General features: G+C 42.9%; 1 long non-coding RNA gene across 2 annotated transcripts; it reads left to right on the top strand.

The window, feature by feature from the left end:
- The first annotated feature begins 18,111 nt into the window (after positions 1–18,111).
- LOC310763022 lies at positions 18,112–21,139 on the top strand. Of its 2 annotated transcripts, none has more exons than XR_014548385.1 (2): positions 18,112–18,253; positions 20,649–21,139. It is a non-coding gene; the product is annotated as an uncharacterized lncRNA (long non-coding RNA). The 2 variants fall into 2 exon arrangements; XR_014548386.1 differs by lacking the exon at positions 18,112–18,253 and adding an exon at positions 19,654–19,900.
- The last annotated feature ends 825 nt before the right edge of the window (positions 21,140–21,964 follow it).

Here is a 21,964-nt window from a genome sequence, read left to right as displayed (position 1 = left end):
GAGTAGAGCAAATTCTATTCAGAGTCATACTGCCTCGGACAGTCGAGGTAGAACAGAGCTATCACATGCATTGATAAACTATTGGACAAAAGTATTTTTATTTTATATTCTTTATATTCTTTATATATATATTATATTCTTTATTGAAAAATAAAAGGCACAGAGTAAAATAAGGCTGGATCTAGACACATCAAAGAAGCGTTTCAGTCAATATAAAGCGCTTTTTCTTTGCCAATGTAGCTGAGTCCAAAGACACACACACACAAAAGAAGAAACAAGAAATGGTGCCCATAAATATTGGACAAAACTAATGTTGATGTGATTGCATGCATGATCATGCTAAAATCTTTTATCCCCTTGCAGTGTTCTTATCGATGTGTGTATGCACATCTGCAGCACAGAGAGAAGGGAAAAGATGCAAAGGAACTGCAGCTCTGTATGAAATACAGAATGGTATTTTGTGTGTGTGTGTGATAAAGGAGAAATACTAACGCATTGCTTTCACTTCATAAAAAAAGTTCTGTTAATTGCGAACTCCAATATTCAAGGACACATTTGAATAAAGAGTATTTCAAAAGCAAAAATATAGTATCTCCCCCATTGTAATGGGAAGTTGGTTCTTAGATTGCATTTTCCAGGTGCAGGAAAACTCTTGGGTTTGATTCCGTTGCTTAAAAAAAACATAGAAAACATCACTGAATCTAAGCAGCCATTTTGTTTTAATGAGGATAGGACCAGTAGCAGACAGTGTGATGGAGCAGCAGGACTTGGCCTCCCAACCGCTGAGGTCAGTGTAGTGTGAATGCACTGGCAGGGCCAAACTGGTGATCCTGTTGGTGTGTTTGCACCATGCTGAGCTTCCTATTGTCTCACCCCACCCCCTCCTTCCCAGTAAGCAGCCTCCCCCCCCCCCGCAACCTATTACAACTGACTTTCTGCGAGAATATGACTAAATTAAGAGCAGACAGAATACCCTGTGGAGAGGTCTATTGTTTTAAAATGACATTTTCAAATATAGGATATTCCACAAAAGTAGGGTAACTGTTTAGATATAACGGATTTTTTTTGGGGGGGGGAGGGAGTTCTGAAATTTCAAACTATGCTAACAAGAAAAAAATTAAAATATCCATTTGCATTTTTCTGTTCATGGAAAATTCCATTTTAGGACACCAGCTCCTAAGTTTGTTATTTGTTTAACTAAACATTTTCTTTTAGAGGTATTAAAAGGTAAAGGTAAAGGACCCCTGACAGTTAAGTCCAGTCGCAGATGACTCTGAGGTTGCGGCTCTCACCTCGCTTTTCTGGCCGAGGGAGCCAGGTCATGTGGCCAGCATGACTAAGCCGCTTCTGGCGCAATGGAACACCAAAACCAGACTAGTACACGGAAACGCCATTTACCTTCCCGCTGGAGCAGTACCTATTTATCTACTTACACTTTTTCTCATGCTTTTGAATTGCTAGGTTGGCGGAGCTGGAACCAAGCACTGGGAGTTCACCCCGTCGCGGGAATTCAAACTGCCTACCTTCTGATCTGCAAACCCAAGAGGCTCAGTGGTTTAGACCACAGCGCCACCCGCGTCCCTCTTAGAGGTATTAGCCTTAGCATTTAGTCAAGTGACAGCTAATATCTGAGGTTTTCTGATCCCAACAACAAACCCCTGTACATTTGCTGTTGCTGAAAAAGTGTTTCCCTACTCAGTCCAGTAGTTCATCTTGTTCTGTTTTGAAAGTTGGATGGTGGATGGATTTCTACTGTACAAACAACTGTGGCCTGGAAAGGCCCTGCTACCTTATATCAGTGCTGCTATGATATGACACGGATTGCTGCACAAATTATTGCAACCCAGCCAGTCTTCCTTTGCTCTTATGCCCCAACAACCTAACTGAGGAAGCAAAACCACATCCTGCCTCCCTTGCATAAGACAGGCTGTGATCCTGCACAGATGTGGAACCGCTGTCAAGTAGCTAAGCCAATGGCAGAAATGAGGTGCAATGTATGTAATGCTCAACTTGATTCCAGTTCTGCACTGCAAATACCACATCATTGTTTGCACAGATTGGTGCCTTGAATGTGTGATGCCAGTTTGCAAAAAGATTGGGGCATTTGTGGAAATCAATAACTCAAGACCAGACACCCCAATTGCTGCCATAAGTGATCCTTCTCCATCAAAAGATGTTGCCATAACAAAAGGCAACTGGGTGTGTACCTCTCTCTCTCTCTCTCTCTCTCTCTCTCTCTCTCTAAATTCAGTAATGAAGCCTTTCTGGAGAAAGCTGTGTTTTGATTAAGGAAAGAAGAGAAGGCAACCAAAGAAGATTGATATAAGAAAGGCTGCAAAGCTTATTTTCTTGCAGTGATACTCATGTCAAAAGCAAAATTAAACTTGAGTAAATGAGCAGAGCTTTGACATTTGTGGATCACAGTGAAGATTACTAAAGACTGAAGTTATCAGTGGGGTGGTCTATGCAGCCAGGTGCCTAGATTTCAATAACCTCTAGATTGTCTACTTCATATTATAATTCTAACATTTATTTTTATTTCATATTTTGCTCTGCTTTTCAGACAAAATTGGCCCCAGAGTGGCTTATGACAATTAAAATGTGGTACATAAATATCCATTATCTTCCTCCTACCCATCCACTCAGCTTCTAAAACCCTGAAACACACTGACTAAAAGGGGCTTGGGGCTTGGTCAGGCATCCGAACTCAACCCTTCTCCTGCCTCACCCCCACCCCAGTAAAGCACTTAATCACCAAATTGTGCTGGCTGCCGTGTCTGTAATTGCAGTTTGGATGCCTCCTTCCTTTCATAAATCAAAATTTGCTGCACTTCATCATTCGAAAGATGCTGCTGCAGACACATTGTCAAGGATATTTGTGGTGTTTGGGCAGAAAAGTGGTATTTGTGCAGCATGGCAGCTGCAATCTTAATAATCATCACAATTCTAAAGATCTCACATGTCGGATGCACACTGGGATAAGATGACAGAAGAGTGCATGGAGAGCTGCTACCAGTTGCAGAGTGTTTTCATTTGAAGTTTTCCATAGTGCCCGACATCAACATGCTCATTACATGAGGTGGCTATGGGTAAGAAAACAAAGATACTCTGCTTTGTGTGATTGAGCTAACTTTGCCAGGCACATACATGGGATGCTGCCTTCTGATTTCAGACAGGGGGCACTCCTAGCCAGTGGTGGAGGAAAAGGGGCCTGGGTGGCAGTCCGTCTTGTGTGCCATCTCTGAGGGGGGTGGCAAAAAGGCAAAGCTATGTATGGTGCATGCGCCACATGTAGCGGCACTGTGCATGTACCGCCGGGTGGTTTGCACCACCCCTCAACACCCCGCACCGGGTGCCAGTTAGTCTTCCTTCGCCCCTGCTCCTAGCGCTTCCTGGAGATGCCAGGATTTGAACCTGGGACCTCCTGTGTGCAAGCAAATTCTCTACCGCTGGGCTACGACCCTTGCTATGGTACCGGAGCATCCCACTCTCGTGATAGATTTATTGGGAGAGTTTATTTTAACTTAATTTGGATCTCAGAGTCCTGCCTCTGCAACAAGGCCTTTTCTGTGGTGGCTCCCTGTTTGTGAAATGTTTCCCCCAAGGAGGCTTGCCAGGTGCCATCATTATGTATCTTTAGGCTCCAGGTAGAAACTTTCCTCTATAACCAACTCCTTGCCCTTTAACTACCTATGGCCTGTGGGTGGGATGTTTTTAATGTATTTTACTTTTGTCTTGTTTTTAATGTATCTAGGTGGGGGTTGGCTGAGGGCACACTGAGTTTGGTGGGGCAGTGCCCACAATTCATCCTAACGTTCTAGTTCTCATTGGCACACATTTTGCCCCTGTGTTCACTTCCAGACAGGGTTCCTTCACACGACACACACAAAATGATTTCAAACAGCATGGCATCTTTGGGATTAGTGCAATTATTCAAGATTATTTTCATACATCTCATTTGAAACATTATTAAGGTAAATAATACACTATACATGTTCAGTACACTGAAGCAGCTAGCGATTATTTTCCTTCCGGGATAATGACACCAGCCCACAACTCTTTCAGATTCAGTGTTCTTATTACTGCTTTTGCCTTCTTAAGAAAATTGCAGACTCTCCCATGAAAAGTGTCTGCCTAATTTGCACAACAAATTAGACAAATTATAACCCCCTTGTGTATATATTATCTCCACCAATTAACAAAAAAAAGGACAGAGGCTCTTTTTACTGACTTGTATATAATTGCGCCATTATGAAGCTTTAAAATATTCCTTATTGTGACTGGGGGTGGGGGAGGACACAGAGAAATGTACAACCTGGTTTGATAAAAACAGTATTAAGTTTTTGACTGTGTGCAGCTCCTAGCTATCATTGATTTGAATGCCTCTCTTTAAGAAACAATTATGCTGAATTTCAAATGCAAGAGTTGGTGTTTCCTTTCATGCCTTTGTGCATCATTCTTAGGAGAGTGAAGGCTCTTGAAAGCTGCTTTACATGCAAATTGATATCCACGCTCAAGTGTCTCATTTTTGTAAGTGTAGTGTAATCACAGAGCTGACCTTTGTTTGTTTATTGATAGTCTGTCTCATCACACAGGCTCAGGTGGCTAACAAAAGATCCAGGATTGTATCAAGCAGGGGTAGCTAACCTGTAAGGTTCCATCTTTGTTTTGGCAAAATACAGGACAGGGTGGCAGTGGGGAGGGGGGGCAAATTCTTTTTCCTACCTGGTGCTGAAATACATGAGCTTTCACAAACATGCAGTACTGTACGGTACAGTATTGTACAGCAATACATGCAGCCCAAGGCAAAAAAATAAATAGATAAGTGGGCATGTTCTGATGAGGGGATGAGCTTTGTTCCACATGTTAAATTTTTGAAGGAAATATTAGGGGGAAGTGAGAGGGCAAGCCTTGTGGGAAGCTATTTCTCCCTCACTCTCCTCCTCTCTCAAATATTAAGCAGATAACTATGTTCAGAACTCAGGCTTCTGGGCTGCACTGACACAAAACTGCTTGTTTCTAGAGACTCAGAGCGTGTTGCTCTCTGAGGGACAAGGCCCACTGCTCCCAGGGTGCAGCTCTGCAGATGGCTGCCTTAACCCAGTCAAAACTCAGGGAACTGGAAGTGACAACATGGAAGTCTTGCCTTGGTTTGCTCCTCCTCGGGGGAGAGATGAGGAGAGGGAGAGAAGGGGGGAAAGGAAAGGAAAGACGTGAGAGAGCAGAAGCAGAGTGAAAATAGGGGAAATGCAGGAAACTGCATCCTGTATTGAATCTGCATCTTGTATTGAATCAATACAGGACAAAATGGAAAACGAGCGAGGTCCCAAATAAGAAGAATGGCAACTTAAACTGATGGAATATGCACAGCTTGCAGACCTATCGTATAGAATAAGAGAAGAAGAACATACGTTTAAAGAAGATTGGAAAATGTTTATTGACTATATGAGGGGAAATTGTGTACACTTTAAAACATTGACAGCATTAAGATGAATTCAACGGTGTAAATAAGTTTTGATGGATGTAATAATGGAATACTGAATGGTTTAGTTTATGCAAAATATGCAGGGATTTGTGTTATGCAAAATGAACCATGGAAAGAGAAGAAGGGAAGTCACTGATATTTTAAGGTTGTTTAAATGAATACTCTAAACTGTAAAACAGGAATCAATACAGGACATGGCATTTTACATTCTAACAACAATTGTTGTTGTTAATTATATGCTGCCCATCTGACTGGGTTGCCCCAGCCACTCTGGGTGCCTCCAGCAAATTAAAACATCAAAGTAAAACATCAAACACTAAAAACTTCCCCAAACAAGGCTGCCTTCAGATGTCTTCTAAAAGTCCAATAGTTGTTTATTTCCTTGACACCCAATGGGAGGGCTTTCCACAGGGCAGGTGCCACTACCAAGAAGGCCCTCTGCCTGGTTTCCTGTCACCTCACTTCTTGCAGTTCACTGAGCTAGATCTCAGTGTCCGGACTGAGGACGATCCTGTATAATACAGGGCAGGTGGCAACCCTACTAATCTGTAGCCATCTACCTGTTGCTAGTCTACAGCTTGCATCGTCCCTGACCACTGGCCATGCTGGCTGGGGCTGATGGGAAATTGGGGTCCAACAACATCTGCAAGAACAAAGGTGTGTCATGGATGCAATGCAGGAGTTACATCTGCAAAACTTTGATTCAAACCCCTATTCAGCCAAGAAATTCACTGGATGACATTGGAGCAGTTATCTCAAACTAACCTGGCTCAGGACTGTTGTACTAGTGAAGGCAGGGAGGAGAAACCATAACAAGCACACCACAATATATTCAATAAATAGATGAATGAATAAAACAAAACCTTTTTATTTAAAAAAATGGCATTTCCCTACCCTTTGCCATTCAGTCCCTAAATCACTAGGACTATGGAAATACTGGTTGCACTAGGAACACTGAGTTTCCCAGGGCCCTTGGCTGCAGCAACATGCCAAGAACCATTCGGTAGTGGCAGCCAAAACAGCTGACAGGGTAACAAATAGGTAAAGGCTTTGAGTTCTCACAGCGAACTGAGGAGGGCACATGGGAAGTTCAGGTGGGAAGTTCAGGTGAGAATTCCCTTCACTAAACCCCTCTTTCACGTGTGCAACTTTGCTTAAGAATAATCCTACACAGTTGGACTTTTTGAGCCCCCCCCAAAAAAAAACTATTGAGAAGCACCCTCAAGGTTGTGTGGGTAGGGGTGGTTTTATTTATTTATTACAAGATAGTTAAAATTTGGATAAGATTAACATCCCGCACCTAGTTAAAATGAACATGGTCAAAATGAATCTTTTCTGTTGATGCCATCGCATCAGGTTGTCTTCAAATGACCAAATGTAATGATAAGTAGCCCTGTAGTTGTCTTTATTTTTTTAGCATTCAGAGAAGTGCAACCCCCCACGTTAGAGGTTTTACACAAGTAGGTCTTCCAAGTTCAGTTTAAATTTCCCCGGAGATGTAGGGGGCAGACCACTCCCCCTGCCCACCCTGAAAGTGCAGATGATATTATCGAAGCAATTTTTCTCTTTCCTTAAAATTCCTGCGGTTGCTTTGTCTTAGCAGTTCAAAACCTTAGGTGCTCTATTTGGCTATGCTTCTTTTAAAATCCATCTATGCCTGGAAGCTCAACTTAGCAATTCTCTCTCATCCTTGCAGCAGCCGCATATGCAAGGATTATGCATGCAGCTCATGCATTCTAATTATCAAAAGGAGATTTAAAAGCATTGGTAAGTGTTTTCACCTGTTTGATGAATGAAGCTGAAGATCAGCCTCACGTTTGTGTGTGTGATTTTTATATTAGTTTAACGGAACCATATCACCACACTCTTTGAGCTGTTTATCCAGAATTTTCTGCAGCTAGTACAAAAACCGTATTTTCACTGTTGCAGACAATGAAGGATGTTTCTGGATGATGCCTGAGCCTAGCTTGGATGCAAACCTAAAACGTTCAGCAAACCTGACTCAAAATAAGAGGAGAGTCTTGCATTCATCCCCCACACACACTTTCTTTCCCACTTTGATCAAAAGATGGGTGCTTAGAAAAATGTCCTTCTTCCTTCCTGTCATCCCTCCCCACCATCAAAATCCTTTCCCATTAACCCTACTCCACAAAATACAGTTCCCCCCTTCCCTTATTTAATCTTCCTAGCAGTGATGATGGCTAGCCACAGAAGAAATTGGGGAGCCAAGGCAAGGTAAACCAAACCCCAGAGTGAGCTGCAGGGATCAGCTGCACCCCAAGTACTGATCTTGCTTAACCAGGTAGTGACCCCCAAATTGCAAAGTTATTTTTATATTGTCAGCTTAACTGAGAGGATTGCAGATTCCATGGTCAAGACTCGTGCATACCTGAGACAGTACAGGATGGGTCAATGTCACTCTGTCTCGGGAGCTGTTAATGGACCACAGTCTTATGCTAAGGGAATTGGGATCACAAGAAAGAGGTGGACATTTATATTGTTTTCATTGATAGTAATGGTAATTGATAAGGCAGTGGGGGACAGGTCAATGTACCCCTCCTCACAGTGCTGGATTCATGCACAAGTAAACTACAGTTTAGGCCTCCAATTATGAGGGGCCTCTAAGTAAATAAATAACTAAATAATGTTTAAGTTTTACATAATTACAGAATAATACCCGAGGGAGGTGGTAATGCTATGGGGCATCTTAACCTTGACATAGGGCAGATCTACATTGATGGCTTTTAACATTAAGAAGGGTTTTGATAACATAGATGGACACACGACATCCGAATTTTTACGTTCACAAAGCCATTTCCGACCTGGGAGGAGAGGGGGTTGCGGGCAGAAATCCCTCCCACATCACACACGCGGGGGCTGGCCCTTGCCCCCGCGTGATCAGGGAATCCCCGGGCGTATCGGCGACCCGGCCCGCCAATCAGCGGACCGGGGAGGCGTGGCCTAGCCTATTTAAGGCCAGGCACGCCCGGGGACCGCCCTCTTTGCCCCCTTTCCAGCCGAGCGGTTTTCCCATCCCACCCACCCTTTAGGTTTAGCTAGCTTTGACCTTGCTATGGACTTCGGTTGGTCACCGCAAGGGGCCTGGTAGGAATTTTTCCAATTCGGCGCACTTCAAGCCTTTTGGTTTTTTCGCCTACCTCGTAGCAAACGTCACAACTTATTCGGTATTGGCGGTTAGGCATTGGCAGGGGTCAATTGTTATGCAAATGAAGGGGGAAGGAAGCGCCATCACCTTCCCCAAAAGGAAAGGGTAGTCCGGTAGAGGACTCCGGGGGGCGTTGCCTTGTCCGAAACCTAGGGAGGTAAGGGCCTCCGGCACGCCCCAGAGCGGTGACGCCCGTGGGATCCTAGTTGGCGTACTTCAACAGGACTCCCACGGCTTGTGGACAACCCTTCCCGGTCCCCATGCTGGGTAGTCGATAGGAGCCAATGCCTAAGGCCAATACCTTCCAATTCTGTAATCAATAAAGTTGTGGCCTTTTTTATGCCCATTAACCTTAAATGCTGTGTCCAGTGTCTTCATTTCACATGGGGAAGGGGACTTGCCACGCAATGTGTTATTAACTTGTCTTTTTATCACTTAATATTTCATTGTTTTATGATGCTATATCCATGAAACACTGCTCATATGTCCCTTTGTAGCATTTTACCCTTTTTTTTAAACAAAAGAGAGACTGCATTCAAACTCTGACCCCCCTCCAATGGTATTTGAGGGGCGTTGTTCAGCTTCTCCTCCTGCCATTTTGCTTCTTCATAAAAATGTGGCTCCAGAGGGCATAGCAGAGAAACCAGAGACCAGCAGCTTAGAAAGGACCAGAGTTTTGGCTGGGTATTACTTACATTTGTCAAACAAAAAACAAAAAAACCCCAAGGTGAAAACCATTTTAAGTAACAAGTGTGCCTTCTGACATTTTAGAACGACATATTTAATATCTTTCTAATAGGGAGAAATAACATTAAACTGGTCAGTGTAGGTCCAGCCATAGTTTAGGGTCGTAACATGTATTAACCCATCCTTGCCTCCCTCAATCAGGGATTGACAAAAAGAATCAGCTGGTCCACTCTGGTCTATGGACACACACAAAAAAGCTTCCTTAGCTGCTTTGGGTTGTCTCCCTATAATTCCCTCCTTTGGCCAGAACTAAGTGGCAGAATACTCCCTGGGTCCCTGCCTCACGTTTCTCACACCACCAATTTAAAGCCTTCTGTCAACTGCATCCTTAACAGTGGCTCCTTTTCCAAGAGAACAATGAGCCTGTTCCTTGGGCTTCCTGATTGCTGATTGGTCGGTGGTTCGAATCCCAGCACCAGGGCGAGCTCCTGTTGCTCTGTCCCAGCTCCTGCCAACCTAGCAGTTCGAAAGCATGCCAGTGCAAGTAGATAAATAGGTGCCGCTGTGGCGGGAAGTTAAATGGCATTTCTGTGAGCTCTGGCACTTGTCACGGTCCTCTGTGCGCCAGTAGTGGTTTAGTCCTGCTGGCCACATGACCCGGAAAACTGTCTGTGGACAAACGCCGGCTCCCTCAGCCTGAAAGCGAGATGTGCGCCACAACCCCATAGTCACCTTTGACTGGACTTAACTGTCCAGGGGTCTTTTACCTTTTACCTTTTTACTGCTACTTTTAATTTTTTTAGAATATTGCTAGCCCTTCATGAATAAGGAACTGCGTGCTAGCTGAACAAGTGAGAGCAAGATGTGCACATGCTGCATGTGAATAAATTTCTGTATGAGAAAATGTGGCTCATGGATCAGAGAGGAGAGGGGTGAGAGCTTCCCCGCGGCCTTTGAAAATCCATCCCTGATCTCTGATTTCCTGCCGTCTGCAAGTACTGTCTTCAGGGCTGGTGCTGAGCAAACACAGTATGTGGATAAATTGCTTAAGGAATTCGTACAGACATGCTCTCTGGCTGTGTTGGACTAGCCCTTGTTCAGTGACCCATTATAATGTGTACATCTGCTTTACTCAAAATCACTGCAGAGGAAATGCTCTTTATTCCAGCTGTGAGCCGATAATTCTGCTATTTCTCCTTTTTTGGAGAGAAAAAATCAGAATGACACCTCGGCGAACTTCTACCCTGAAGGGATAAGAAATGCCACACACCCCTTTTTACTCTCACCGCTTGCATTAGGCATAGATGCTGATATATATTGCCTTAGACTTTTCTCAGCCTGTTGTGTGTTTATTGTCTTGTCCATCCAACATTATTTATCAAGATTTATGTTATATGAAACATTGTGGTATGTAAAAAGTTATTAATTATATGATCCATCAGTACTCTGGATGGCAGCCTACACTACAGGTAGGAATGAGTGTGAATACATTCAGTTCATATTTTTATGCAAATCTAGTTACCTCTCACTTCCTGAACCAATGCACAAACACAGCTAGCATTTGAAATTCACACTCCTCCGAACTTTGTAATACAGTTCGTCAACAACAAAAAAAGCATATAAAAACCTTATATTGAAGGAAATTGCTTGCCAAACTATGTATATTGGGAAACTGCTTGCCAAGCTATGTATATTGGACAAACTGCTTACATACCTTAGGGGAAATTGCAAGCAGAGAAAAGAGAAAAATTCAATTGGTCTTATGAGAAACCGAGTAAAACTGAATTTAAGATTGGGAAAATGTGGAAATGAGAGGAAATGAAATAGATAGGTTAATCCAGCCCAAACTATAGGCTTAAACTGGTTTATTATTAAAACATATTATTATTAAAATAATTTATATACTGTCTTTCATTTCAAGAAAAAATACCAAGGCAGTTTAATAAGCCTTCCATCTCCTCAAAGAACCCTGACAATTGCAGTTCTATGAGTTGGGCTAGGGAACTTGAATTCTCAATATCCTCACCAAACTGCAGCTCCCACAAATCTTTGGGAAAGCCATGACTGCTATAAACCTGATGTTTGCTGTGCCCTGAAATATTTGTTTAAAAACCTACGTGTTGTAATAAAATGGAGACAATTCTCATATGAATTTCATATGGGATGGTGGGCCTGTGTTTATACTCCTATTTTTTCATTCTTCTTTTTTTAATGTTATGATTGCTGGACGAAAGAAGTTCTTTTTATTGCATTTTGCTTATGAAGGGGCACATGCCAGAATAAAATAAGGATCTCTTCCACCCCATTTATTTCCATAGAGAGAGGGAGCAGGATCATGGCTTTTGCATTTTTCTAAATCCATACACACAAGCAAAATAATATGAATTGCACTCGTTGAGGTATGTTGATGGAAAACCCAGAAACAAAAGAAAAATCAATCCTCATGGCATCTTTGAAAATGGAGTAATAGGGAACAAAATCAAACCAAAATGCCTCATTTTTGAGTCACACACACTAGATAATGCGACTTGGGGCTGACGGGCTCTGTGTGCCTATTAGTTGTCTGTCTGCATATCTGTCTGTAAATGTCAGCTGCCTTGGCTCGCATTTTTGCTTACCCGACCAGACTTTGCTTTATTGATCTCTCCCTCCAATATTCATCTGTCCACCTGGCTCATTCCTTTATGCGGCCAGCCTTCTCATCATTCTCTGTGCCAGCGCGACTATATAATGAAACATGTCCTCTGCTATTTTGAATATGTCTTTTGAGCTGCTTTGGATGGCGTTGGAAGCCAACTGTCCTCGGATGCATGGTCTTGCGCTGAGTTTGGTCGCATGAAACAAATGGGGGAACCGAAACGTCGTTGCTTCTGCCAGCCTGCTCTAGGTGGTGCTAGCAGTTGGAAGAAACAAACAGAAGCCCTCCAGATAGATCTCTTCAGGTAGCCGTGCAGTGACAAAGCATTTGCCAGTGCCCTGCAGCAGCCTACAGCTGTGTGGGTTGTTGCAGCTAGGAAAAGTTCCAGCTTGGTGCCATCCCCAAAAAGATTTCCCAAAGCTCCTTTTATTGCTTGAAAGCTGATGGAAAGAAATAATAATGGCGGAGATGATGATGATGATGATTTATACCCCGCCCATCTGGCTGGGTTTCCCCAGCCACTCTGGGCGGCTCCTAACAGAATATTAAAAACATGATAAAACATCAAACATTAAAAACTTCCCTAAGCAGGGCTGCTTTCAGAAGTCTTCTAAAAGTCAGATAGTTGTTTATTTCCTTGACATCTGATGCAAGCGCGTTCCACAGGGCAGGTGCCCCTACTGAGAAGGCCTTCTGTCTGATTCCCTGTAACCTCACTTCTTGTAGTGAGGGAACTGCCAGAAGGCCCTCGGAGCTGGACCTCAGTGTCTGGGCTGAACGATGGTGGTAGTGACGTTCCTTCAGCTATACTGGGCCATGCAAAGGAAGTTTTTTATGTTTGATGTTTTATTGTGTTTTTAATATTCTGTTGGAAGCTCCCCAGAGTGGCTGGGGAAACCTAGCCAGATGGGTGGGGTATATTATTATTATTATTATTATTATTATTATTATTATTATTATTAACATCAGTGGGTCAGAGAGGTTCCAGTGGCCTTTTGGGCAAGGTTGCCAAGGCAAGACTAGTCCAAAGTAGGAGAAAGTGCCACTGTAGTGCTAGGGATGAACGATAATCCACAAATTAAAGTGAAGCATCTTGCATCTCCCAGGGTTATATGCAGTTAACAATCAAAGTGCACAGTTCTCCACATGTTGCAATGCATTTCCACTTCAAGCAATGTGTACAGCATACATAAAAATGCATATTTTATGACGGAGGGAATGCATATTTTAGGGGGACATGCACAGAAAATAATATAAAAAGTGTTTTATTAGGGGGAAATGCATACAAGAGAAGCATATTTTAGAAACAATAGTGTACAAAAAAAATGCATGGAAGATAAATGAAGCTTTTTTCACACAATTAAAAAAAAAACTCCCACAGAAAACAGACTGCAATGGACTATATGGAATTGGCGGAAATGACTGGCAGAATCCGAGACTTGGGAGAAGAGTTGGTGGAGGAAGACTGGAAGAAATTTAAAGACTACCTTCAGAAATATTGTAAAATTAATGAATGTTAAAATGATGTTTGGATTGGAAATAAGTGGTATTTAGCAACAAAAGTTAATAAGAATATGCAAAAATGAATTGATAAATGGATGAAAATATAGAGTTATAATATGTTAAGATATAGAGTTAAGATAAATGAAAGAGGGTAAGGATTTGCTGATTTGATTATTTAAATGGGAATACAAAAAGGGAAGGTGTGAGGGAGTCAAGGAAACAAGTTAAATGAATTTAAAGTTACAAAAACGGATTTGCTTTTAATTTTTTTTTGTATCTATTTGTCTTTTGAATTCTGTATTTTTATTTTTATTTTTTATTTTTTATGTATCTTTTTGTATCCTTTTTTATCACATGACTTTTTGTTTTATTTTTGTAAACTTTTCTTTTTGTAAAACTTCAATAAATATCTTATATATATAAAAAGAAAACAGACTGCAATGGTGTTGCAACTGAATGTATGTGAAACTGACATGAAATGGAAATAGGCTGATCCATTAATCCTGATGTATTGCACAGTATTATACAGACAGCACCCTATGCCATGGTGTGAGGAGCAAGAAACACTGTGGCAGCTAAGGACCAGATTCTCATTCTTAGTAATTCTTACAATTTAGAATCCGGCAGCCAAGTTATATATCCAATGTAATAAAATCATTCATGGCTCTCCTGAGTTGCAATCTTTTGAAGCATCTCTACATTTTTGCAAATGTGTATATAGTAATCAATAGCTGAAGATAAACTATATTTAGAAATGTGTTATTTGAAAGAAGACACATTTAAAAATGTGTTTTTGATTTTTCGGTGCACATTTTTTTTTCCATTGAAGAAACAGGATGGAAATAGACTTTGCAAGCAGTACATGTGAAACTGACTCAGGCTTGGTTACAGACCCAGCTGTCCATCCTTACCCTGAATGCCATTTCTTCTCCAAGAAAAAAAGATCCAGTAAGTATAATTCAATCCAATCAGGACTTAAGTTGCACTGAGCACATTGCAAATTTATTACAATTTTTGTGTGGGATTGCTGTGCCAGAGTTAAACCTCCCTGCCCTCTTTTCTCTTTGCAACAGAAGACAGCAGGTAGGGAACACTCAGGAGGACTCAGAAGGTGGTTCAGGGGCAGCATCGTAAAAGCGATTCACTTGTAGAGGACAAAAATGCTCTGGTTGAAAAAAAATGAATTCTCCTCCGAGTTCTTTTCATTTGGGGTGGGGGAAAGAATGCCTAGCCAGACACTTTTAAATAGTGTAAAGAAATTTAGTTTGCGTTGAATGTGATTAAGAAGACAAGAGCAGCTAGGACAGTTTGTTTGTTTGTTTGTTTTTAAATGTTTGTATACCTATTTCCTTTCCCACTCTTTTGAACTATAGTAGGTTTTTTTTGTTCTCGAAGCTACAAACATGAGCCTGACCAAACTGCGGGAGGCAGTGGAAGACAGGAGTGCCTGGCGTGCTCTGGTGCATGGGGTCACGAAGAGTCGGACACGACTAAACGACTAAACAACAAGTTTTTTTTAAAAAAAGAAGACAGGGAGTGCATATCTACTATGCTTAAGCAACCGCTGAATATAATAAACAGTGTTTAAATCACACATTTCATTTGACTGTGCATTGAACTGAAATGCTTATGTGAAGACTGCAGCGTATTTATTCATTTCTCTAAGTCCATTATTCTGTTAATTGTGGCCAAGTATAGCCTTCAAAAACTGCTCTTTGAAGGACCCATGGCTCCATGTCTTCTGCTGATGCATCTTGCACATACGCCTCTTTGCTGGAAAGTCTTGGCCAAGGGAAAGGAGCTGGAGGCGCTTCTTGGTATCCAGGATTGATTTATGTAGCTAAATGATAAGATACAGACAATCTACACAGACAGGCAACTTCTTCTGTCTATTGCAATCCTCCCATCTGTGCTGAACAGCCTTTCAGAGCAGAGGCTGGTGGGAGGGCAATCAAGGTAGCCCACGGCAACAGTGTATAGTGAGGGCCACACATAACACACATTCCCAATGTAGAATATGGTTTCTCAGAGCTCCATTAAATTTTGACACATCATCCCTCGCAGGTGACTGCTGCAGTTTCATTTCTTGTGTAGGTAGAAGAATCATTTGCATTTGCCAACTTCCACAAGCCTTGTAAAAAACCAGTCTCACTGTCTCTGGATGTCGCTGGAGTTTGTTCTGCAACTTTTGAAAAACTATTAATCAGCCCACCAGGTGCTTCATGTTGTGGCTCAGAGAATCCACTGTGTATGTTTTAAGATAGGCCTTCACAAACTCCCCCATCTAAGTACTCATACAACCAATTTAATTTGCTTTTCATAGGCCTTTCCTTTTACCCAGTTAACAAAGTTGGGATTACCTCCACAGCATTGCGGCCATACACATTCATGATAAAGTCTTTGGGAGTAAACCCTGGGGGGAAAGTGCATATGTTGTGTTAGACCATGGTGCTGATAACGCCAAGGTTGCATGTTCGATCCCTGTATGGACCAGCTGCATATTCCTGCATTGCAGGGGGTTGGACTAGATGATCCTCAGGGTCCCTTCCAACTCTACAGTTCTATGATTCTATGATTCTATCTTTGGGAAAAGAAAAGGCTAAGGTGTACACAAATCTGGAGCAGAGTCCCTAAGATGGTTGGATGGCACCTTGTATAGCTCCTTTTGGCAACTCCTGCAGCCAAGCTGGTGCCAAATGTATTGCTCTGCTTTCCTTTGCACCACATCATTGAGGCCAAGGGGCAGAGTGTCTTTTCATCTGAGCTGCCCAGGACCTCCATACACACTAATCAGTCTTGCACAATGGAGAGATCACTTTGGTGCCACAAATGCAGAAAAACAACACAGGAGGCAGCATTTATAAGTTACCGGTTTCTGCAGCCACAGCAAATACTATGAATCTCCAGTGGTTTGACATCACCCCCTAAGGTGCACTCCATTGTCTGTTGAGGCAGTCAGATGCCAACAACAGATTACCCCAGGTTAAGGTAATCAGTAGCCCAAGAGATTATGTTACCCTGAACTGCCTTAGTGTGCTGATGGACTGGTACATCCATCTTCAGCCTGTGGGAGTACAGCCCCTTGTTTTCATGTAGGGTTCTCATCAAAAAGCATGGGACACAAGTGGCGCTGTGGTCTAAACACTGAGCATCTTGGGCTTGCTGATCAGAAGGTCGGCAGTTCGAATCCCCACGACGGAGTGAGCTCCTGTTGCTCTGTCCCAGCTCCTGCCAACCTAGCAGTTTGAAAGTATGCCAGTGCAAGTAGATAAATAGGTACTGATGCGGCAGGAAGGTAAACGGTGTTTCCGGGCACTGTAGTGTCTGTCACGGTGTTCCGTTGTGCCAGAAATGGTTTAGTCATGCTGGCGACATGACCCAGAAAGCTGTCTGTGGACACATGCCGGCTCTCTTGGCCTGAAAGCAAGATGAGCACTGCAACCCCATAGTCACCTTTGACAGACTTAACCGTCCAGGGGTCCTTTAACTTTACCTTTTGAAATTCAAGGAATTTCAAATGGTGCAGTGCCATCCCAACACTTGCTGAAGCTTTCCGAGGGCTGTGCAGCTGCACCAGTGCAGCACTTCTGGAACAGCTGTCAGTTCATCCCCTAAGCCCTCTTCTCATTGCTACCCACTGCACTACATCCCCATACAGGTGACCTGCAGCAATGCCACTGTAGTGAGAGTGGGTCCACACTACCACATCAGCCACTGCTGCTTATATTGGCTAGTCCTGATAAAGACATTCAGAGCCTGTTGACCTGCTTGGTCAACAGAGCAGGACCCTTGGCTTACTCCATTCTTGCTTTCTCTCCCCTTCCCTCTGAAGCCTTCTGGGTCTAGATATGGGGAAAGCTAGCCATAGCCATGACAGGTACTAGAATGTGGGAAGGCAGAAAAGAACAGATTTTGCATGTCGCTCGTGTAATGTTTCCTTCTCTTTTTTCCCTCCCTGTTTCCCACTCCTATAATTCCATGGATAAAAGCATTTTAAACATTTAGGGTCTTCATTTTCAAACCTCACTGGAGTAAAAAAAAGGGGGGGGAAGGCCTCAGATTGTAGCATGTCGCAGTGTGCCACCTGCACACAGCCAAAACACACTGCTTGACACAACATCTAATGCTGTGGGCGTAGCTGTTGTTTGCTGCAGGAGCTGTAAAAATTGAGCATGCCTGACTGGTTGACCGGTTGACTGGGCAGCTGTACAGGGGATGCTGAGAAATTTCCCTTAACAGTCTGGTTACACCTGCTTTGATTGTAAAGAATTGCAGCATTTCTGCCTCTTAATACAGTGAAGCAGGCGAACCATGCTTTCTGAGAAGAGTATGGAGACATAAAGAAAATAAATTAATCATGTATGATTTTCCATGCTCGCACAGATGTTAAAAGCTTGAACACCACCCTCAGTGCATAACATTTCTGCTTGCTCCCATACAGTATTACCATAAATCGCTTTACAGCTTGAAATAGAAAGCATGCACAAAATGTAGAAGATGATCTTCTCTGCCCAAACTGCCCAAACTGGAACTGCCACCTACACTTCATCAAGATTTAAATTAAGTAAATGTGGGGGGGGGGGGAGTCCCCTTTCCATGAGAAACATTTGCAGAATTGTGTGGGAAGCCAAAACAGGTTGAAGAAGTCACGGAAAATTTCTCAGAGTGGTTCAGGACACCCGACCCATGAATAGCTTTGAATCTCCCAAGATTCCAAGGCAGTTGGATCTTATTCACAATGGCATGTGCAGCTCTCAAAAACAGAAACCCAAAGGTGAGAGCTAAGCTAGAGTCCTGCAAAGTATTTCATACTATAAAGATAATATGACATGGGGAAGAACCTGCCTTGAAAAGTTATGGTTTTCCCAGTAGTGATATATGGAAGTGAGAGCTGCACCATAAAGAAGGCTGATCACCGAAGAATTGATGCTTTTGAACTATGGCGCTGGAGGAGACTCTTGAGAGTCCCATGGACTGCAAGAAGATCAGACCTATCCATTCTTAAGGAAATCAGCCCTGGAAGGACAGATCGTGAAGCTGAGGCTCCAATACTTTGGCCACCTCATGAGAAGAGAAGACTCCCTGGAAAAGACCCTGATGTTGGGAAAGATGGAGGGCACAAGGAGAAGGGGACAACAGAGAACGAGATGGTTGGATAGTGTTCTTGAAGCTACAAACATGAGTTTGACCAAACTGCGGGAGGCAGTAAAAGACAGGAGTGCCTGGTGTGCTCTGGTCCATGGGGTCATGAAGAGTCAGACATGACTAAACGACTAAACAACAACATCAGGTGTGGAAAATCATGGCCCTCTGAATGTTGCTGAACATTAATCAATTCGTTAAAGGATGTTTGGGATCTCAGTGCTTCCAATTCCTAACTTTGCCCCAATATGGTATACAATATGGTATCTATACTGACAAGATGGGCCAATGGCCTCTTCCTTGTTATCTGTTCTTTTCTTTTCAAAATTGAATACTGGGATTTGAAGCGCAGCTATTCTGAGGCAAATTCGAAACACGACTATGATTCTTTACAAATTGGTCTGTGGCATCTACTCTAGACTAGACTAGACAAGGATCTAGTCTTGATGTACAAGTTGCCACATCTCAGTTCTTAGCATCTTCAATTTGAGGGCCGCAACTGAATTTTGCTACAATTGAATTCCTAAGGCAGTTTTTGAGGTCTCTTCTTGGGCAAGAACATCCAGATAATTTTGAAAGCAGCTAACAGCTTTGATGAAGTGAGAACATTTTCTTGTACTATGTGTATGTGTTGCTTTAACTGTTACTAAATATGTGTGATTTTGAAGTTATAGGCTGACAGAAATTGGAATGATAAACATTATGAGTACAATTAATGGACCCTGGAGTGCTGACACACTCAGTAGCTGCACAATTATCATAAGAGCAGGGAAATTACTTAATAATGGGACCATAGAATATCACTGTGCTATCTCCTGTGCTGCTGTGCAGTTCTGGCATGTGCCACACTAACAAATATAGGCCTTCCTTCTATATCTTACCTGCATAAGATTTGACAGCCAAACAGAAAGCAACTGCCTAGTCCTGCATTGTGACATAGTTCAGAACTGACCGTGTAATGAGGCAGAATGAGGCAGCTGGAAAGGCTACAGCTGTTGGGGAGTAGAGAGTAGGGGGCTCTGCTTATACACTGGACGCTCGGGTTGCGAACGTGATCCATGCGGGATGCACGTTTGCAACCTGCAGCATCCGCAACCCGCAGCGGCGCGTCTGCGCACACATGAGTTGTGATTCTGTGCTTCTGCGCATGCGCAAAGTGCAATTTAGTGCTTCTGAGCATACGTGACCGCCGAAACCCAGAAGTAACCCGTTCCGGTACTTCCAGTTTTCGGCGGTCTGTAACCCGAAGAAACGCAACCTGAAGCATCTGTAACCCAAGGTATGACTGTAATTTACTTATTTGATTTTGCGTGGTATATGTCGGGGCAGATTTACACACACAAAAGGGAAGAATTTTTAATGTATATTATTATCTTTTTATATATGTTGCAAGCTGCCCAGAGTGGCTGCGGCAACCCAGTCAGATGGACAGGGTACAAATAATAAAATTATTATTATTATTAAGTTTCACAGGACCATAGAATTGTAGAGTTGGAAGGAACCCTGAGGATCATCTAGTTCAACCCCCTGCAATGCAGGTATATGCAGCTGTCACACACGGGGATCAAACCTGCAATCTTGCAGCTATTGAGCTATCCAGGCTCTCAAGCAAAATGGTGCAAGCAAATGATACTTTGAGAATCCTTTTGAGTGCCTGCAGCCTAAAGAGCTTTATAGGACTTTCTAGGTTTCTTAAGATACAAATACAAAAAACCTCAACAACAATACGTGTTTGTTGCAATGGTTAGCAAACAGGCATGGCGTTTGGCAATGGGTTCCACAGCATGTCTGAAAGGGGGAAATGAGGTGGCCTTGATGGACCCCCTGAGGCAAGCTATTTACTTATCAGTGTTATAGGTCTTCTCATCCTGTGTGCTCCCAACAAATAGCATTCTGTGGCTACTGAGTATGCTCAGTCCTCAGGGTTTTCTTTCCTTCTCTTGGGTTTTGAAGAAGTTTATTTGTTTTCTACTTCTGTGAACCTTAGGGCTCCCCTAAATCTGTTGATACCTCCCTCTTGTGCATAGATGTTGCCAGTTTGACTGTTCGATGATCAGCCCTCGGGAGAATGAATTCCCTATGAGTGTCTATGCAATGGAGCCCGGTTTTTAAAAATTCCTCACACTAGCTACATCTCAGGAAGATCTTATAGGAAAGCCAGGCCTTCTGCCTAGATCCTGAAGCACAAAAACAGGAGTCCATAGAACCAGCCAAGTATGTGAACACACTGGTATTTATTGTGATAAATGTTGTTTATGTACACACTCCCAGGAAATGAACTGAGACTACGGCTTGCTCAGTCGCATTTTTAACAGTGGAGAATCTGAACAATCATCAGGCTAAAAGGTATATGGAGATTAATAGGGTTCATTTTTCTTAAGAAAGATTGTATTTATTAAACCATTATAGGAATTTAGGTGGAGATAACCTGTGTGAGAATTCAGATTAATGTTTTGGCAATGAATAATCAACTGTGGATGTACCAAACTCCAGAGAAAATAAAATCGTTGAAGGCTGGTGTGAGGGCTATTTGATCTTAGAATGAGCACACAGGTTAGTCAAGAGCACCTTTGCATGCTATTCTTATAAAGCAGCATAATCAAGGGACAATGAGGCTGACAGAAGCCAACTCCTCCAATAAAATATTTGAAGGGGCTGCCCCCAGTTGATGGGCATTGCTATTCAAATGGTGTTCGTGCAGCACATCATGTGATCAGTTATGTGGGTTGGGGATTACTTGCCCCCCCCCAATATTTTATTCAAGTTGGCACCCTGATGAGCCTGCACAATTGCCCTTCCCCCAAGGGCACATGGCTTCCCTTACCTCTGACATCCATGTTATGTTTTCTCTTCCTCCGTCTCATGCCTCCTCTTCCAACTCCAACTTTCTTGCCAGGAAACACTCTTGACAGACACCTCCCATTAGCCATTAACATCAGGGGGTGGGAGTCAAGGAAGCAGAAGAGACCTCCTGATGCATTAGCACAGTGTCAGTGGTGGTGAGCTTTGCCTTTGTGATACAGAGCACAGGCACCACTGAACATCTTCTGTCGAGATACTTCCATTTTTTACTGAGATAATGTATGTGTCACACTCTGAATGCTCAGCAAATCAGCAAAGAAATGCTTACTGTTATCATTAGTAGTGCCAGCTAAAAGCCTGTCAAGTTGAAATGATGGGAGAGGAATGGAGAGCTCCCCATTCTTTCCTTTGCCTGACACCCAGCCCTCCCATCCATCACAGAGGCCATTTACACTGGGAAAGCAAAGAGCTGGGGCCTGGCATGCTTCCCCCAACCTACAGTTGGTTCCTCAAACTGAATACGGCCTACAGACTAGGCCCA

This window comes from Podarcis filfolensis (genome assembly GCF_964270895.1).
Source record: "Podarcis filfolensis genome assembly, chromosome: 5".
Classification (NCBI taxonomy): domain Eukaryota; kingdom Metazoa; phylum Chordata; class Lepidosauria; order Squamata; family Lacertidae; genus Podarcis; species Podarcis filfolensis.
Note: the sequence above shows the minus strand (reverse complement) of the source record. Positions and strands in the feature narration are given on the sequence as shown.